Consider the following 17,844-nt stretch of genomic DNA (forward strand, 5'->3'; position numbering starts at 1 on the left):
TGGCTGTTAATTACACACACACCCCCTCCCTCTTGAGCCTTGCTGCCTTCCCCCCATCCCACCCCTCTAGATCATCACAGAGCGGCAGGCTGGGCTCCAGTGTTACGTAGCAACGTCCCCCCGGCTGTCTGATTCACACGTGATAGTGTTGTTGATGGTACTTTCTTCATTCGTCCACTGACTCACTCCCTCACTGTGTCCGCAAGTCCATCCTCTGCATCTGTCTCCATTCCTTCCCTGCAAAAGGTTCATCAATGCCACTTACCTAGATTCCATACATATGCGTTAATATACTCTATTTATCTGACTTCGCTCTGTAACAGGCTCGAGGTTCATCCACCTCACTAGAACCAAGACTCAAATTTGTTCTGTTTTTTTATGTCTGAGTAATACTCCGTTGTGTATATGTACCCCAATTTCTTTGAACATCTAGCTTGCTTCCCTCTGGCTATTGTAAATAGTGCTGCAATGAGTGTTGGGGTATGAGTCTTTTAAAATTGTGGTGTTCTCAGGGTGTGTACCCAGTAGTGGGGTTTCTGAGTCATATGGTAGATTTATTCCCAGTGTTTTAAGGGATCTCATACTGTTTTCCATCTGCCTATTTCCTTTTGAGCTCTTGACTGCCTTTGAAAGTGAAAGTGTTAAGTCGCTCAGTCATGTCCAACTCTTTATGGCCCCATGGACTGTAGCCCACCAGACTTCTGTGTCCATGGAATTCTCCAGTCAAGAATACTGGAGTGGGTTGCTGTTCCTTTCTTCAGGGGATCTTCCTGATCCCGGCGTGGAACCCAGGTCTCCTGTATTGCAGGTGGATTCTTTACCATCTGAATTCCTATAAAGGTGTAGTGATCATTCATTTGATCAAACATAAAAACTACATGATTAGCTAAAAGAAAGAAATCACAAAGTGAAGGGTTTGGTCCAACAAAATACAATTGTTTATTAACATAAGACTTTTCTCGATCCTGGAAACAGTGAGTAGAGCTTGGGGCTGAATTTTAAAGAAAGGTTTGCAGCCTTCATTTCTGAGTTTCTTAAATAACCTGCCACTAGCAGGCACTGTCCTCTCATTGAAGGAGATTTGTTTACTCAACACCTGCTTTCAGTGTGTTGTGCCCGGGAGTGATTTTCACTGTGATGGAAGTCTTTCTACTCGTGAGTAAATTCAGGGACTGATCTCAGCAGTCCTCGCCCTAGTGGAGTGTAATGCAGCTTTACATATATGGTGCTGTCAAGATCCCACTGCGTGTCCCTGTGTGCACATACATGGTGTGTGCATTTTCTTTAGATACTGGAATAGGGGTGTGCGTTTTATGAGCCTCTGGCCAGGAAATGCCTTGGGACAAACCAGTTGAACCGGCTGGTTCTTTGTCACCATCAGCAGGTCCCCATCTGCCCCTCCCTCCTGCATTGACCTCACAACTCGCAGCCAGGAAGTTGGGAAAATAGAAACTTCATTTCTTTGAAGCCAGTGTCTCCGAGTTCTGAAGGGTGTCTTCAGTTGGCCCTCTGCAATACCAGCTGGGACGTGTGGGTCTGCATTATTAGGATTCCCTCCCAAATCTAACAGACCAGCTTTGCTTGGGTCAGCGCCTGCCATCTGCCGGCTGCTTTGAATGCGTTGCCTCATTTTATTGTCTGGACTTCACAGGGGGCTATTGTCTTACACAGAGAGGTGAGGAATGACACCCCCTTCCCAGGGGATGTCGGTCCTGGGAAACAGGGGCGTCCAGCTCACCAGCTCTTAGCACCAGTGTCCATCACCCACGTCCCTATTGACGGTGGGTCTCAGAGACGCGGGGTGGGGAGCGCTGGTGAAACAGCAGTGGATTCCATTACCCCGAGGGGGTCGGTGCAGAGGGAGCCGAGGGTGGATCTGAATGTCCCGGCAACGAGGCTCCCGTGTCCTCCTCATCCTGGAATGATGTAGAAGCTCTGTGGAGATTTAAGTTTTTTTACTTTGAAGGGAAATGTGGACTTCCCTGGTGGTCCAGTGCTCCCAGTGCTGGGGCCTGGGTTCAATCGCTGGTCAGGGAACCAGATGCCACCTGCTGCGACTAAGACCTGGTGCAGTGGAATAAGTAAGTAAATTTAAAAAAAGAAGCGTATGTAAGGCAGCAAGCCTCATCTAAGCCAGCTCCACTCCGCTCCCTGGTGGCACCTTCCCCCACGCCATCCTGGGAGAAACTCGCTCCTCTCCCGGTTTCTGCAGATGACTCAGCCTTGCCCCTGGGGAACGCCCCTCCTGGCGGCCTCCGGTGCCCGCAGCTCCTGCGGACTTTGGCACAAGGTCCTCCTACCTCCCTCGTCTGCTCTCAGTGACAATCGGAACCTGGCAGTCAGGTCTGAGCCAGCCCAGGTGTCCCAGTAACTTCTGGTTTAAGTTGCCGTGACGCTGATTTCTCTGATTTAAGAGAGAGGTTGGGACGTGATGAGTTGCTCAAATTTGGGGAGGCCCCGGGGTCCCCTCCAAAGGAACATACAGCCTTACATGACTGTTAGAAGTGGACACTTGAGAGTAGAGAGAAGGAACCAGAAGGCCCCGTGGCTTCCCTGTCCCACCCTCGTTTCAAAGCTGACACATGGCCACCAGCTCACATGCTCCTGCACAGAGCCAAAGTCTGTAGGGTATGCAGTAATTTTCTGGGACAAAGGGTGAAGTGGTCCTTGTAAAACAGGGCCAGCTTGCACCATGCCCTCTTAGCTGCAGTGGACAGGGGAAATGATGTCTCTCCTGCCCTCTGTGGGCACTGGGTCCAGCAGACCTTTACAACCAGCACAGCTGTGCCTTCCTGAGGGGCGTGGTCCAGGTATCCAGAGTTGGGGACAGGACTTGACCAAACAGAAAACATTTTTCTAGCATCCTTGAAATGGATGGAGCATGGCTTCTTGATCAATCTCCTGAAGTTCTCGGCCGACTTAACCCAGGTCTGACTGAACTGAAGGCAGTGGCTCTTTCTTTACAGCAGCAATCTCCATCAATAAAACCTTTTTGTAATGGTATTTCTATTTTTACTTTTTTGAGGAATGTCCATACAGTATTCCATAATTTACATTCCCACCAATAGCGCACAAAGGTTCCTTGTTCCTTACCAGCACTCCAAAACCTTTTAAATTTGTGTCTTAGTCATTTAAAAAGTATATATATGTACTTATAAACGGAAATTTGGAAAGCATAAAAAAGATGAAATTTTCCCCCAAAATTTTATTTACTAAAGGAACAAAGCCTTTCGGGTCTAGTGAAATGTTGCTAGTTTCAGTGGAAGCAAAGTGATTGTTTTCATTCTTCCTCTACCTAAAGTCCATAGATGATTCATTTTTCTTTAGTTTTTACCCAATGTCCTTTCTCTGTCCCAGGACGTCACATTTTTTAGATGTGTCTTGTTAGGGAAATCAAAATGGAGGAAGTCTTGTTCAAGTTTCAGAAGCAGGAGAGCAGGCCTCCAACTTTGCTTCTGACTCTGCTCAGATTCTGTACCTGCTCACTTGCAAGCACAGCAATCAGGCAGCACTTTAGATAAGAAAGGGAGTGGGTCTTGCGATTCTTGAGCCCCTGGAGTTCTCGCCAATCCCCCAAGGTCTAAGAATTCTTGTGACTCACAAAAATTGTGAAACAGCTTTGTAAAGCTGCATTTTTTTGTACAGTGCTGCTTAATTCTGGATTTTGGTCAGCCCAATTTGGTGATGTATATGCTGTTACTTTTCTCTATTGTTTCTTTTCTTTTAATGACTATATTGAAATTAGGTCAAATAATCTTCCATAAAAAATTGTTTATATGTGCAACAAGTGGTTTGATTTGTTAATGAATCCTTTGAACCTAAAACAAAAGTAAAACTTTCAAGAAAACATGTCTCTTTAAGCTTCTCTTGACTGTAGAGATTTTCTCACACTTTCCTCTTTTTTGATGGCTTTGAGGAGTACAGGTCAGGCATACTGTCGGATGCTCTTCTACCAGGATTGGTTACACTTTTTTTTAATCATGATAAGACCCAGGGTTGTGTGTTACTGGGGAGGAAGACCACAGCTGAATGCCATGCTCATCACAGCATGTCAAGGGTATGAGCTGTCCCCATGATGGCCACTGCCTATCTTGGCCTTAATAACTCGCCTGTAGGTACACTTGTCAGCTTCTCCCGTGGAGTCTCTCTCCTCTCCCCTCCCTGGAAGGACATAGTTATGTGCTTAAGAAGTGGGGAGTTATGCTGGGCCACACCTTCTTATTTTCAAATCATGTCCTAACACTTTGCAACAGAGCAATTAGAAAGTCTAGTTCTAAAGTCTGCTTGTTTCACTATTGTGTCTCATGGCTATCAAAGCAGAAAGAGTTCTTGAGTGTGGTGATGGTTTCAGGGTTGTGTAAGCCTGACATGTATCAGACTTATCAGAGTGTACATTTCTAATATGTTCAGTTTATTGTATGTCAATTATACCTCAATAAAACTTTTTTTTTTTTTTTAAGCTGAAAGAAAGACCTTGCGCAAACAGGCTGGGATGGGAGAAATTATCTTTGGCCATGCCTGTTAACAGCACAATACTTAATTTCCAATCCTATCTACCGATTCTACTCCCGAGTTTAAGTATACAAATGAGTCTTTCAGGTGAGACACCACTTTTGATAGCAGAATTATCTACTAATGGAAAACTTTCCAGATGCTGGTTTTCAAATTTCTCCACAGCATAGTTCTCTTTACAGAAAGCAAATTGGAACAGGCGTTTTGTAGCTTAAAAAGCAAACAAAAAGGCTTCCCTGGTGGCTCAGTGGTAAAGAATCTGCCTTCCAGTGCGGGAGACGCCAGTTTGATCCGTGGTCTGGGAAGATCTCACATGCAGCGGAGCGACAAAGCCCGTGCACCTCAACTAATGAGCCTGCGCTCTAGAGCCCGGGAGCCACACCCACTGAAGCCCATGTGTGCAGAGCTGGTGCTCGGCAACCAGAGAAGCCACTGCAGTGAGAAGCCCGCACACCTCAACTAGAGAGCAGCCTCCGCTAGCCGCAACTAGAGAAAAGCCAGCACAGCAAGGAAGACCCACACAGCCAAAACTAGATTAATTAAATAAAATGAAAAACAGAAAACAGTTTAACATCATTAAGTACAAATCTAAATACTTTTTATGAATCTCTGAGATACAAAATGTTTTCATGGGTACTTCCTACCTTATTTAAACATATGGTGAAGATTTGTATTTAAATGTTCTTGATTCTAACCAGAATAACTCTATTGGTTGGAGACATTTGGTAGAATTGCACTTAATGATTTCTAGCACCAAACTTTATCTGGGGATACTTTATTTCCCTAAAGGAAATCAGTCCTAAAGGAAATCAGTCCTGAATATTCATTGGAAGGACTGATACTGAAGCTGAAATTCCAATACTTTGGCCACCTGATGCGAAGAACTGACTCACTGGGAAAGACCCCGATACTGGGAAAGATTGAAGGCAGGAGGAGAAGGGTATGACAGAGGATGAGATGGTTGGATGGCATCACTGACTCGATGGACATGAGTTTGAGTAAACTCCGGGAGTTGGTGATGGACAGGGAAGCCTGGTGTGCTGCAGTCCATGGGGTCGCAAGGAGTCTGACACGACTGAGTGACTGAACTGACTGACTTCATTTCCCCAGTCAAAGCATTACATTTCCCAGATTTTGCATACTACATTCTTTCCCATAAAATACAAATAAAATTGAAGAGGTAGCTATCATGTTACAAGTGGGAATTCTGAAGCCAAACCTCGTGATGCTTTTTCTAATTTGGCCACCTACTGACTGGTGACCTTGAGGAGGTTGCATAACTGCTGTGTGTCTTAGTTTCTCCATCTGAAGAAATGGGGTGGAGGCAGCACTAACCTGTTGGGTTAGGAGTGAGTGACCACAGGGAAAGATGCTAAAGCTACACTAGTATTATTTGTTGAAAACATCTTTTCCCAGAATACAGGGATTGATTAAAAAAAAAAAAAGTAGTTGTGTACTTCCTTATTAAAACAATTGGCAAATACTATAGGGCTCAGTGGTAAAGAATCTGCCTGCAACTTAGAAGTGTTAGTCGTTCAGCCGTGTCCGACTCTTTGCAACCCCATGGACTATAGCCCTGTAGGCTCCTTTGTCCATGAGATTCTCCAGGCAAGAACACTCCAGTGGGTTGCTGTGCGTTCCTCCAGGAAACCTTCCCAACCCAGGGATCAAACCCAGGTCTCCTGCCGTCTGAGCAATGCAGGAGTCACAGGTTCAATCCCTGGGTCGGGAAGAGTCCCTGGAGAAGGAAATGACAACCAACTCCAGTATTCTGGACTGAGAAATCCCATGGACAGAGGAGCCTGGTGGCCTATAGTCCATAGGGTCACAAAAGAGTTGGACACGACTTAAGTGACTAAACAACAAAACAACATACCATAAATTGGGTTGTACTTCTTCCAAACATAGTCTAACATGGCTTTTTGCTTGTTTCTTCAAATCCACCTTCCTCCAACAGCACTTGCTGACAGGACCATGGATTATACTGCCACCGTGTCACTTCTGTGTTTTATTTCAGCCTTTTTATTACTGCAGCAGGACAAAATGATTCTATAATGGTTTATGGCTTTCTGTCTTTGCCATTTAATTAAGAACCTCGAGGTGTGTATTTATTATTCCTTAATGAAATTTTGTAAATTACGTAATTGAATATTGGATGACTTTAAGCATTGAAAAAATCGTAGTGGCTTGTCTTCATGTTCTGGATATTAAATTTTTAAATGACATTAATCATGCTGGTCTTGCAATATTCGTCAGTGCCACCTGACTCAACATACACTTAGAATGAGGAACGTCATTGTTAAATGTATGTTGTAAGTGGACATTATTAATGTGCAATGTAAATCCATAGTCTTGATAATTTAGAACTTTTTGGCAATTCCCAGTGGTTAGGACTCCTAGCTTTCACTGCTAATGGTCTGGGTTCAATCCCTGGTTGGGGAACAAGGATCCTGAAAGCCACCTCAAAAAAAAAACAAAAAACCCATTTTTACCAACTTCTTATCAGGTAATCGGAGAAGGCAATGGCACCCCACTCCAGTACTCTTGCCTAGAAAATCCCATGGATGGAGGAGCCTCGTAGGCTGCAGTCCATGGGGTCGCTAAGAGTCGGACACAACTGAGTGACTTCACTTTCACTTTTCACTTCCATGCATTGGAGAAGGAAATGGCAACCCACTCCAGTATTCTTGCCTGGAGAATCCCAGGGATAGGGGAGCCTGGTGGGCTGCCGTCTATGGGGTCGCACAGAGTCAGACACGACTGAAGCGACTTAGCAGTATCAGATGATAATATTTGTAACCTGATAATGTGGCCAGTGAAGGGTTTGTACTAGGAGTAGAAACGTCAATCTTATCATTTTCTTGTTCTTTGTAGTGAAAATGATATGCTGCAAGAGTCTTGTAAAGCCACTTGCACATTTATTTACATTATTTGCTTAAAACATAAAGTTCCTTTAACCTGGTGAATGAGCCCTGGACTCAGAATGCAAGCAAATGCATTGGGTACTTTGATTTAAAAAAAAAAAAAACAACCAAACCAATGTAGGCCCCATGCAGCACCGCGGGTCAGGGGGCAGCCACAAATATCAGGTGAAGGAAAGGATGAACCTTGACGTGTTGACCATATGGACAAGGCAGAAATTCACAGTGGTGCTCACCAGAGTAGCAGGTAATAAAACACACGTCTAGGGAGGCTCCGAGACTGCCAGCTCAGAGTGCCTGCGTCCGCCCCATCCGGGGACACCACAGGGTGTTTTCGGAGAGCTCTTCTATGTTGGCAGAGTTTCTATATTACACATCCTGTCTGCCCAAAGCAGGAACAGAACTCGACTTATCAGCTGGCTCCGGGAGGGCACAGGTGTCACTTACCAGAGAGGCACTTACAAGAGGCTTACTCAAGAGGGAACAAGGAGAGCCCGGAGACCACTCTCTGGTTACACTGACTGCAGAACACGCAGCTTCCGGGTAGCAGGGCGACATGACGGGCATCCATGGTTAGTGTCACTGGGGTGAGCCATCTCCCTAGGTCGGGGGCAGTGGGGCTCCCAAGGCAGCCCTGTGGTGTGTCTGGCCATGTTTCTGGCTGTTTCTCCTCCCTTCTTGCCTCTCTTACCTGCCCAGAGATTCTATGAGCTTTCTAAGAATCTTTTAAATAATTCTCTCTCTTATTTTTTGCTCAAATTAGCTAGAGCATTCTATTGTTCATGAGCTGGCAAGTTGACAAAAACTGCATTAAAGGCAAACTCACTGAGCTCTAGTGAGAAAATGGTACCTGTTGCCTTCCCTTAATAAAGCAGATAGTGCAGGACTTCCCTGGTGGCCCAGCAGTAAAGAATCTGCCTGCTGATGCAGGGACAGGGGTTTGATTCCTGGTCTGGGAAGATCCCACATGCCACAGACCAACTAAGCCTGTGCTCCACAACTACTGAAGCCCGAGCACCTAGAGCCCATGCTCTGCAACAAGAGAAGCCACTGCAGTGAGAAGCCCCTGAACCACAATGAGAGAGTAGCCCCTGCTCTCTGCAACTAGAGAAAGCCTGCCCTCAGCAATGAAGACCCAGTATAGCCATCGATAAATAAATAAATCTTTTTAAAAAAGAAAATAAAGGAGATATCACAAAAAACAAAAGCAAAAAGTAACATGAGAAGGACTCTGAATGTAGGAAAAAGGAAAATACAGACATAAAATGCTATCATCAATACCATACTGGTCCTAAATTTGAATCAGAAATATCAATGTGAATTTTTTGGGTGTTTTATCTCTTTAAAAAATTTCCTAGCTTTGTCCTCCAAAAGCCCCAGAAACAGTGACTACCTCAGTAGTGATAAACATCCCTGGTGGCTCGATGATTGTCTTGAAATGCTGTTTTTCCCTAAAAGATAACAGTTCAGTTGAGTCGCTCAGTCGTGTCCAACTCTGTGACCCCATGAATTGTAACACACCAGGCTTTCCTGTCCATCTCCAACTCCCGGAGCTTTCTAAAACTCATGTCCATCGAGTCGGTGATGCCATCCAACCATCTCATCCTCTGTCATCCCCTTCTCCTCCTGTCTTCAATCTTGCCCAGCATCAGTGTCTTTTCCAATGAGTCAATTCTTCACATCAGGTGGCCAAAGTATTGGAGTTTCAGCTTCAACATCAGTCCTTTCAATGAATATTCAGGACTAATTTCCTTTAGGATTGACTGGTTGGATCTCCTTGCAGTCCAAGGGACTCTCAAGAGTCTTCTCCAACACCACAGTTCAAAAGCATCAATTCTTTGGTGCTCAGCTTTCTTTATCGTCCAACTCTCACATCCATACATGACTACTGGAAAAACCAGAGCTTTGACTAGATGGACCTTTGTCGGCAAAGTAATGTCTCTGCCTTTTTATATGCTGTCTAGGTCAATCATAGCTTTTCTTCCAAGGAGCAAGTGTCTTTTAATTTAATGGCTGCAGTCATCATCTTCAGTGATTTTGGAGCCCAAAAAATGAAGTCGCTCACTGTTTCCATTGTTTTCCCATCTATTTGCCATGAACTGATGGGACCAGATGCCATGATCTTAGTTTTCTGAATATTGAGTTTTAAACCAACTTTTTCACTCTCCTCTTTCACTTTCATCAAGAGGCTCTTTAGTTCTTCTTCCCTTTCTGCCATAAGCGTGGTGTCATCTGCACATCTGAGGTTATTGATATTACTCCCGGCAATCTTGATTCCAGCTTCTGCTTCTTCCAGCCTGGCATTTCACATGATGTACTCTGCATATAAGTTAAATAAGCAGCAGGGTGACAATATACAGCCTTCACTTACTCCTTTCCTGATCTGGAACAAGTCTATTGTTCCATGTCTGGTTCTAACTGTTGCTTCTTGACCTGCATACAGGTTTCTCAGGAGGCAGGTAAGGTGGTCTGGTATTCCCATCTCTTGAACAATTTTCCACAGTTTGTTGTAATCCACATAGTCAAAGGCTTTGGCATAGTCAATAAAGCAGAAGTAGATGTTTTTCTGGAACTCTCTCGCTTTTTTGATGATCCAACAGATGTTGGCAATTTGATCTCTGGTTCCTCTGCCTTTTCTAAAACCAGCTTGAACATCTAGAAGTTTGTGGTTCAGGTACTGTTGAAGCCTGGCCTAGAGAATTTTGAGCATTACTTTGCTAGAGTGTGAGATGAGTGCAGTTATGTGATAGTTTGAACATTCTTTGGCATTGCCTTTCTTTGGGATTGGAATGAAAACTGACTTTTTTTCAGTCCTGTGGCCACTGCTGAGTTTTCCAAATTTGCTGGCATATTGAATGTAGCACTTTAACAGAAGCATCTTTAGGATTTGAAATAGCTCAACTGGAATTCCATCATCTCCATTAGCTTTGTTCATAGTGAGAAAGGAGAAAGGAGCAGTGACCCCACAAGAGACTGACCCAGACTTGCCTGTGAGTGTCCAGGAGTCTCCAGCAGAGGCGTGGGTCGGCGGTGGCCTGCTGCAGGGTTGGGGGCACTGAGTGTGGCAGTTCCTGAAGGGGACCTTTTGACAGAGGTCGCCATTATGTTCATTACCTCCACCATAATTGGGCTCAGGTCAAACAACAGGGAGGGAACACAGCCTCACCCATCAACAGAAAATTAGATTAAAGATTTACTGAGCATGGCCCCGCCCATCAGAACAAGACTTTCCCCCACAGTCAATTTCTCCCATCAGGAAGCTTCCATAAGTTTCTTATCCTTATTGGTCAGAGGGTGGAGAGAATGAAAACCACAATCACAGAAAACTAATCAAACTGATCACATGGACCACAGCCTTGTCTAACTCAATGAAAAGACAACAGGATGTCTTGGAAAAATGGCTGATTGCATGTGTAGGCACAGAATGTACAAGGTGCACCCGAAATATCTGGCCAGAAGGCAAAGAATGATCAAAGAGGAGGAGGAATAGATCAAAAATGAGTCAGAACTCACTTAAAGACATTCCTGCTGGTCACAGAGGGGAGAGTTTGAACATCAATAGCATAAAAATGGCAATGAACCAAAACATATCAAATAACCAAAACATATTAAATCCAAGAAGCCATAATAATACAAAAACAAAGCAAACACCAATTGGTTCCTTTGGAAGATGCTAGGGAGCTGACTATTTTGAAAACTGCTATAGAGGGAAAGTCAGGCCTTTAGGACAGCAGGAGAAGAGGGTGACAGAGGATGAGATGATTGGATGGCATCACCAACTCAATGGACGTGAGTCTGAGCAAATTCTGGGAGATAGTGAAGGATGAGGGAAGACTGGCGTGCAGTCCATGGGGTCACAAAGAGTTGAATGTGACTTGGTGACTGACCAACAACAACAGGCCTTTACTCTCCCCTTCCTGTTACCACCGGGTAACCACATAGATGATAAATTTCTCTATTTAGAAGTATTCCAGCATGTAAATAAACAAGGGGTGGTAAGTTAAAACACTACTGGTTACACTTCCTGAATTTAGAGTCTAAGCATGGAACTAGCAAAACAGAATGAGATCGTCAGACACGGACCTCACTTGAAAGACACATCACCACCTATTAAGCATCTTCCCTCCAAAAAACAATCAAACTGGGACTTCCCTGGAGGTCCAGTGGTTGAGACTCTGTGCTTCCACTTCAGAGAGTGCAGTTCCATCCCTGGTTGGGGAACTAAGATCCCACATGCCATACAGTGCAGCCAGAAAATTAATTAAAAAACAAAAAACAAACCTTTATCTGATTAAGCCTCTGCTCAGTCACTTCAGTCAGAGAAGGCAATGGCACCCCACTCTAGTACTCTTGCCTGGAAAATTCCATGGTCAGAGGAGCCTGGTGGGCTGCAGTCCATGGGGTCACGAAGAGTCAGACACAATTGAGCGACTTCACTTTCACTTTTCACTTTCATGCATTGGAGAAGGAAATGGCAACCCACTCCAGTATTCTTACCTGGAGAATCCCAGGGATGGGGGAGCCTGGTGGGCTGCCGTCTACGGGGTCGCACAGAGTCAGACACGACTGAAGCAACTTAGCAGCAGCAGCAGCAGTCACTTCAGTAGTGTCCGATTCTTTGTGACCCCACGGACTGTAGCCCGCCAGGTTCCTCTGTCCACGGGATTCTCCAGGCAAGAATACTGGAGTGGGTTGCCATTTCTTCCTCCAGGGGATCTTCCAGACCCAGAAATTGAACCCGTGTCTCTTGCATCTCCAGCATTGGCAGAAGGATTCTTTACCACTGAGCCACCTGGGAAGCCCAGGCCTCTAGATACTACAATTTGTAGAAAATACAAATGGAGAGGAAATTCACTAAATAGACAACAATTGGAGAAGACAATCCACAAAAATCCTGACTGTGGAAAGTCTGCAGGACAAATGGTTTGATTTCTCTAGTAAATAAATCGCAAAGGAAGAAAAAAGGGAATCTCTAGATTAAAAGAGACCTAAAAAACATATTTAAAACAAAAGAGACAAACCAAAAGCAGGTTGAAGCTAAACCCTGATGTGCAGAGATTCAGGCCTGCATGATAAAAACCATACTGAAAAAACACACAAGTAATCCCCAGAGAGGTGGGTACAGAGCTAGTCAGGGGGGAAGTGGGGTTGTTTGGGGACTGCACACGGAGGGCTCAGGGTAGGCTGTGTTGACAAGATACTGTTGCCTGAGAGTAATCCGGAACACTGTGTATTTATTTCATGCTGTTTTCTATATTTGTGTTGCATTTAACAATAAAAAGTTTTAAGTGATAACAGAAAACCAGAAAACGTTTTCACTTATTCGTTTAGTTTTAAAATAATTTAACACTTCATAGTATGTATCTCAAATTATCTTGTTCTTTAAGTGTTTACTCCCCCTGACCCCTGCAACTACAGTGTAAGCACCCATGACAGGAGGAACAGTTTCTGAAAAGGAACATCTTCTATCCTATAGGTCCTTGTATCCTCCATGCTAGAGCAGTACCTAACATGCTGTAAATATACAATAAACATGTTGAATGAATGCTGAATAAAAGTAAGTAAATCAATAATCCAACAAACATTTATTGAGTATGAGCTGGGGAATAAGCAGATACCAATCCTGGCCCTCAGGAGGTTTGTGGGGTTTTTTAAAATTTTATTATTTTTTTTAAAATTTTTATTTATTTATTTTTGGCAGTGCTGGGTCTTCGTTGCTGCTCCAGCTTTTCTCTAGTGGTGGTGGGTGGGCTTCTCATTGCGGTGGCTTCTTTTGTGGAACACAGTTTCCAGGGCACACGGGCTTCAGTAGTGGGGGCTCGTGGGATTAGTTGCCCGGTGGCATGTGGGATATTCCCGGATCAGGGGTCGAACCTATGTCCCCTGCTTTGGCAGGTGGATTCTTTACTACTGCACCACCAGGGAACTCAGGTGCTTTGTGTTTCAAGAGGTGGCTGATGCAGCGCCATGTATCTGTCATCACAACTGGCTGGAGTAGAACCAAGTGGAAGAAGGCAGTGCTTCTGGAGGTCATGTGTAGTCCTGGAAGGAGAATATGGTGGCTTGGAATAGAGAGACACAGTAGAAAAATCAAGGACTAGACAGATTCCAAATATTTTTTTGGGTAAAACTGACAGATTTGTTTCTTGTGGCTGAGTGGGACAAAGAAAAAGAAGTCAGTGATGTCGTGTGTGTGTGTGTGCGCCCGCATCATGGAGTGTTTTTTTTGCATCAATTTTTATTTTGTTTTGAAGACCCCCACAGCATGCGGGGGTCTTCATTTCCCAGTCAGGGATCAAACCTGTGCCTTCGGAGTCTTAACCACTGGATCCCCAGGGAAGTCCCCAGAGATGTCTTTACAATTTTTTCATTAAATGGATGAATCCAATATTACTAAGATGGGCAGATCTGAAGTAACATAAAAGAGAGACACTCATGACACTGAAAGCTGCCCTCCCCACTCCGCCCACAAAAGGAGTCTCATACCACCTCCCAGGCTCCTTCAGTATCCCCTCTTATCTCATGGAGCTGTGAATGCCTTGCATGTAGAAGGCACCAGTGCTGTCATTTGAATGCAATGTGCATGCCATGCATTTACTGTGATGCTGGGCTGAGAGAAGGCGATGCAGGCCAAGACCCTTCCCCTACACTGTGTCGCATCAGCTGAGTGCACACCATGCGTGTGACAGAGGAAGAAGTGTAACCACATGTCCTGATGCTAAACCCGCTTGCTTTAATCCTCATAAATTATGCATGTGGGTAAGTGCTTCTGTTCCTAAATGGTAATTGAAGAAACCTCAAAGCAGACAGCCTGTCGGATATAGTTCTCACGCTCCTAAGGGGTGTGTCCAGACTCTAACCCGTGTCAGCCTCAGCCTGTGTCACACAGCCTCCACCATCACCTTTTTCTTCCCCCACAAACACTCCACGACCAAAGCTGCCATCCCCTCCCCCATAAGTCCTGCTCTTCTTGACCCCAGGACTCTGTCCATGGGGGCCTCCTCAGAAGGCTGCTCCAACCACCCAAACATCCCTGGGGCCAGAGCTACTTAGAGGGTGTCCACGGGTGGACCTGGCCACAGGCTGAAAGACACTGGCTTCAATGGGTGTTGACATGGAAGGGAGTAGGGGCCATGTCAGGCAGCTCCAGATCAAAAGTTTAAAATCACCGAGCTCTGCTGCCCAAGGTGATGAGATCAGGTGCAAACCCGGGTGAGGCAGATCATGCCAGGCCTGCCTGCAATTGCCACTCCTGTGAGGACCAGTTTGCACTCGAGTCTGGTGTGGGGGAGGTCTGGAAAGAGCAGGGGAGAGCAGAGTCAACCTGTTAGGGAGCCCTCATCCATGAATGTATCTTAACCTTCTAGAACAAGGACTGTATTTGACACCTACTTCCCTGTACAGGGTAAACATGAACTAGATTCTAAATACCCATTGTCTGGTGGGCACAGCCTTCTCCCTGCAGGACGCCCACCCACACCCCTGGCCTTGACAGCAACACTGCATCCTCCTGGCGTCTTCCCCATATCACCCCACCCTGCCTTCTCTCCTTGTCCCGGTGAAATCCAAATTCAGCCCAAATGTCACTCCTACGAAGGTGTCACAGGCAGAGTTCATCTGTCCCCCTCAGTTCCCCCAGAATCTGGAACTCTTCTCAACTAGAGCTTGCACACCAGGGCGTCTTGATTTTCCTGGTCCACGTAAGAGCTCTCTAGACGTGGCTGCAGGGAAGCACGAGGCCATGAAACCGATGAGCATGTGAGCATATCACGAAGATCAGGCTTCTGCTCTTGGCTTTTTTCACGTACCATTTAGGAACAGAAGTACTGACCTCACATGTCATGAGTTTAGTGTCAGGATATGTGGTTACACTTCTTCCTCTGTCACACGCATGGTGTGCACTCAGTAAGCTGACAGGACACAGTGTCACTGGAAGGATCTTGGCCTGCATCCCCTTCTTTTGATCTGGGATTGCAGTAAACACACACATGCACATTGCATTCAAACAACAGCACTGGTGCCTTCTACGTGCAAGGCATTCACAGCTCTGTGAGGTAAGAGGGGATGCAGAAGGAACCTGGGAGACAATATGAGATCCTTCTTTTGTGTGTGGGGTGGGGGTGGAGCAGCAGTTTCAGCGCCATGAGTGTCTCTCCTTGTCATTACTTGGGATGGGTTACTTTCAGTCATCTACCCTATCTGAAGAACACTGCATCGCTGGTGACTGTAAAGCACCTACTCTGTACACCTACAAATTCCGTAGGCGATTTTGTCCCACTATGCAGAGAATTACATTCTGACATCTTCTATTTAGCTTGAGAGTGCTTCATATGGCAGAAGGTGGCAGATTTTTTTTTTTTTTGCTATTCAGTGGACATGATTTACTAGCTCCAATCAGTGTGCTAGGCCCTGAGGACTCAAAGGTGCATAAGACATTGACAGAAATGCAAAGAAAAGGTGATAAATACCACAATTTATCTCTGCTCACTGCAGCGGGCTGCAGGGTGATGGGGGTCTTGCCTAGACGACGTTGGGGTTGTTCATTGCTTCCTCATGCTCCTGCCTGGAAGAGGTGTGTATCATTTGCCATTTGTCATATCCCTGCCCACAGCTAGCCGTATGGCCACATCTAACTGCAAATCCTAGCCTGTGCCTAGAAGGCAGAGACCTAGAAATATTCTGTGAAGAACACAAATGACTATTGTTGTGGCAGGTGACTTTCTCCTGACGTGCAGAGATGTCTGTGAAGGAGAAAGGCTTCCAGTGGGTGAGAAGCATTAGGAAGAGCGCAATAGTGGGGAATTCTAGCTGCAGAGAAGGAATCCCAGTAGGAGTGCTGGGAGATGAGTTAGCAAAGGAAAACAAGTCACACTGTGACAGCCAAGCAAGGAGGTCCAGGATTCCATCCAGGAGACACCGTGGGCTTCATTTATCTATCTACTGACTGCGCTGGTCTTTGTTGCAGCTCTCGGGCTCTCTGCGGGCTCACTTAGTTGCAGAATCTTTGACACGTGGAATCTTCCTGGATCAGGGATTGAACCCGTGTCCCCTGCATTGGCAGGCAGATTCCCAACTACTGGGCCACCAGGGAAGTCCAACACTGAGAGTTTTAAAGGAGCTGTGGTGTAGGATGAGTGACCTGACTGCCGTGTGTAGGAGAGATAAAAGGGTGGCCAAACTGGAGGCAGGAGATCCATTTGCTTATTATTATTATTTTTAAATGCATCACTTTGTTCTCCTTGTAGGGTGGCCAGATACTGCAGACCTTGAGCATGTGACAGGCACGTGGTTTCTTCAATAAACCTTGGAGCTTCCGTAGTTCTCCTGGGGCCCACAGACTGCATAGTCCTAAAGAGTCAAATATTAAGCTTTCTCGGCAGCCACACCTTCCTTTGATGTTTGGGTTATTGAACATAAACAATGTGTCTTCAGCATTGTCCGTTTCTGTTTCTAAGAGTGCTAGCTGTGCTTTCTTCTTGAGGAACAGTCTGAATCCACCTTGAGCAATTTCTTCGTCACAGTTTCCTTTCGTCTTTGTATATTCTAGCATGTAGGGAAGGCCATTACAACCCCTGGTTGGGACACCAACTTTCAAAACTATGTGTTCAGGCTTATCTTTTTAAAATATATATATATTTAATTGACTGTACCAGGTCTTAGTTGCGGCATGCAGGATCTTCTTCCCTTGTGGCTTGTGGAATCCAGTTCCCTGACGAGGAATTGAACCTGGATCCTCTGTACTGTCAGTGTGAAGTCTTAGCCACTGGACCAGCAGGAAAGTCCTCAGGCTTATCTTTAAGAAGTTGTTTTATCTTACTTACTTCTGAAGGTGTCCTCTTGCTCAGACAGTGGCCCGGACTAACGGAGCTGACATCCTCCCTGTCTAGGTGCCCCAGTGCCTCAGGCCAGAGCACGGCACCACGACTTCTCTCCATTGACACAGTGGGCACATTCTCCATTTGATTCTTACACTAACAGGCAAAATGAATCCGCCTGCAATGCGGGAGACCTGGGTTTGATCCCTGGCTTGGGAAGATCCCCTGGAAGAGGGAAAGGCTACTCACTTCAGTATTCTGACCTGGCGAATTCCATGGACTGTATAGTCCATGGGGGTCACATAGAGTTGGACACGACTGAGTGACTTTCACTTTCACTTTTAATCCAGGCAAACGTGGGTAAGAGCTTGGAGTGGGATCCTCTGAATGGAGAGGAAAGAGAGGCTGCTACACATCACCCACTTAAGAGAAAGACTTGGTGAGGTCTGGAACAAATTACATACGAGATGCAAAGGAGGGTGGAGAGTCAGAGATGACTCCCAGGTTTGGAGCCTAGGAGAATGATCATATTATAACTGGAGGAAACAGTGCAAGATGGACAAGTCTGGGAAGGACATTCAGAGCTTCCTGACTGC

Source organism: Bison bison, unplaced genomic scaffold (assembly GCF_000754665.1).
Source record: "Bison bison bison isolate TAMUID 2011002044 unplaced genomic scaffold, Bison_UMD1.0 scf7180017864205, whole genome shotgun sequence".
Taxonomy (NCBI): domain Eukaryota; kingdom Metazoa; phylum Chordata; class Mammalia; order Artiodactyla; family Bovidae; genus Bison; species Bison bison.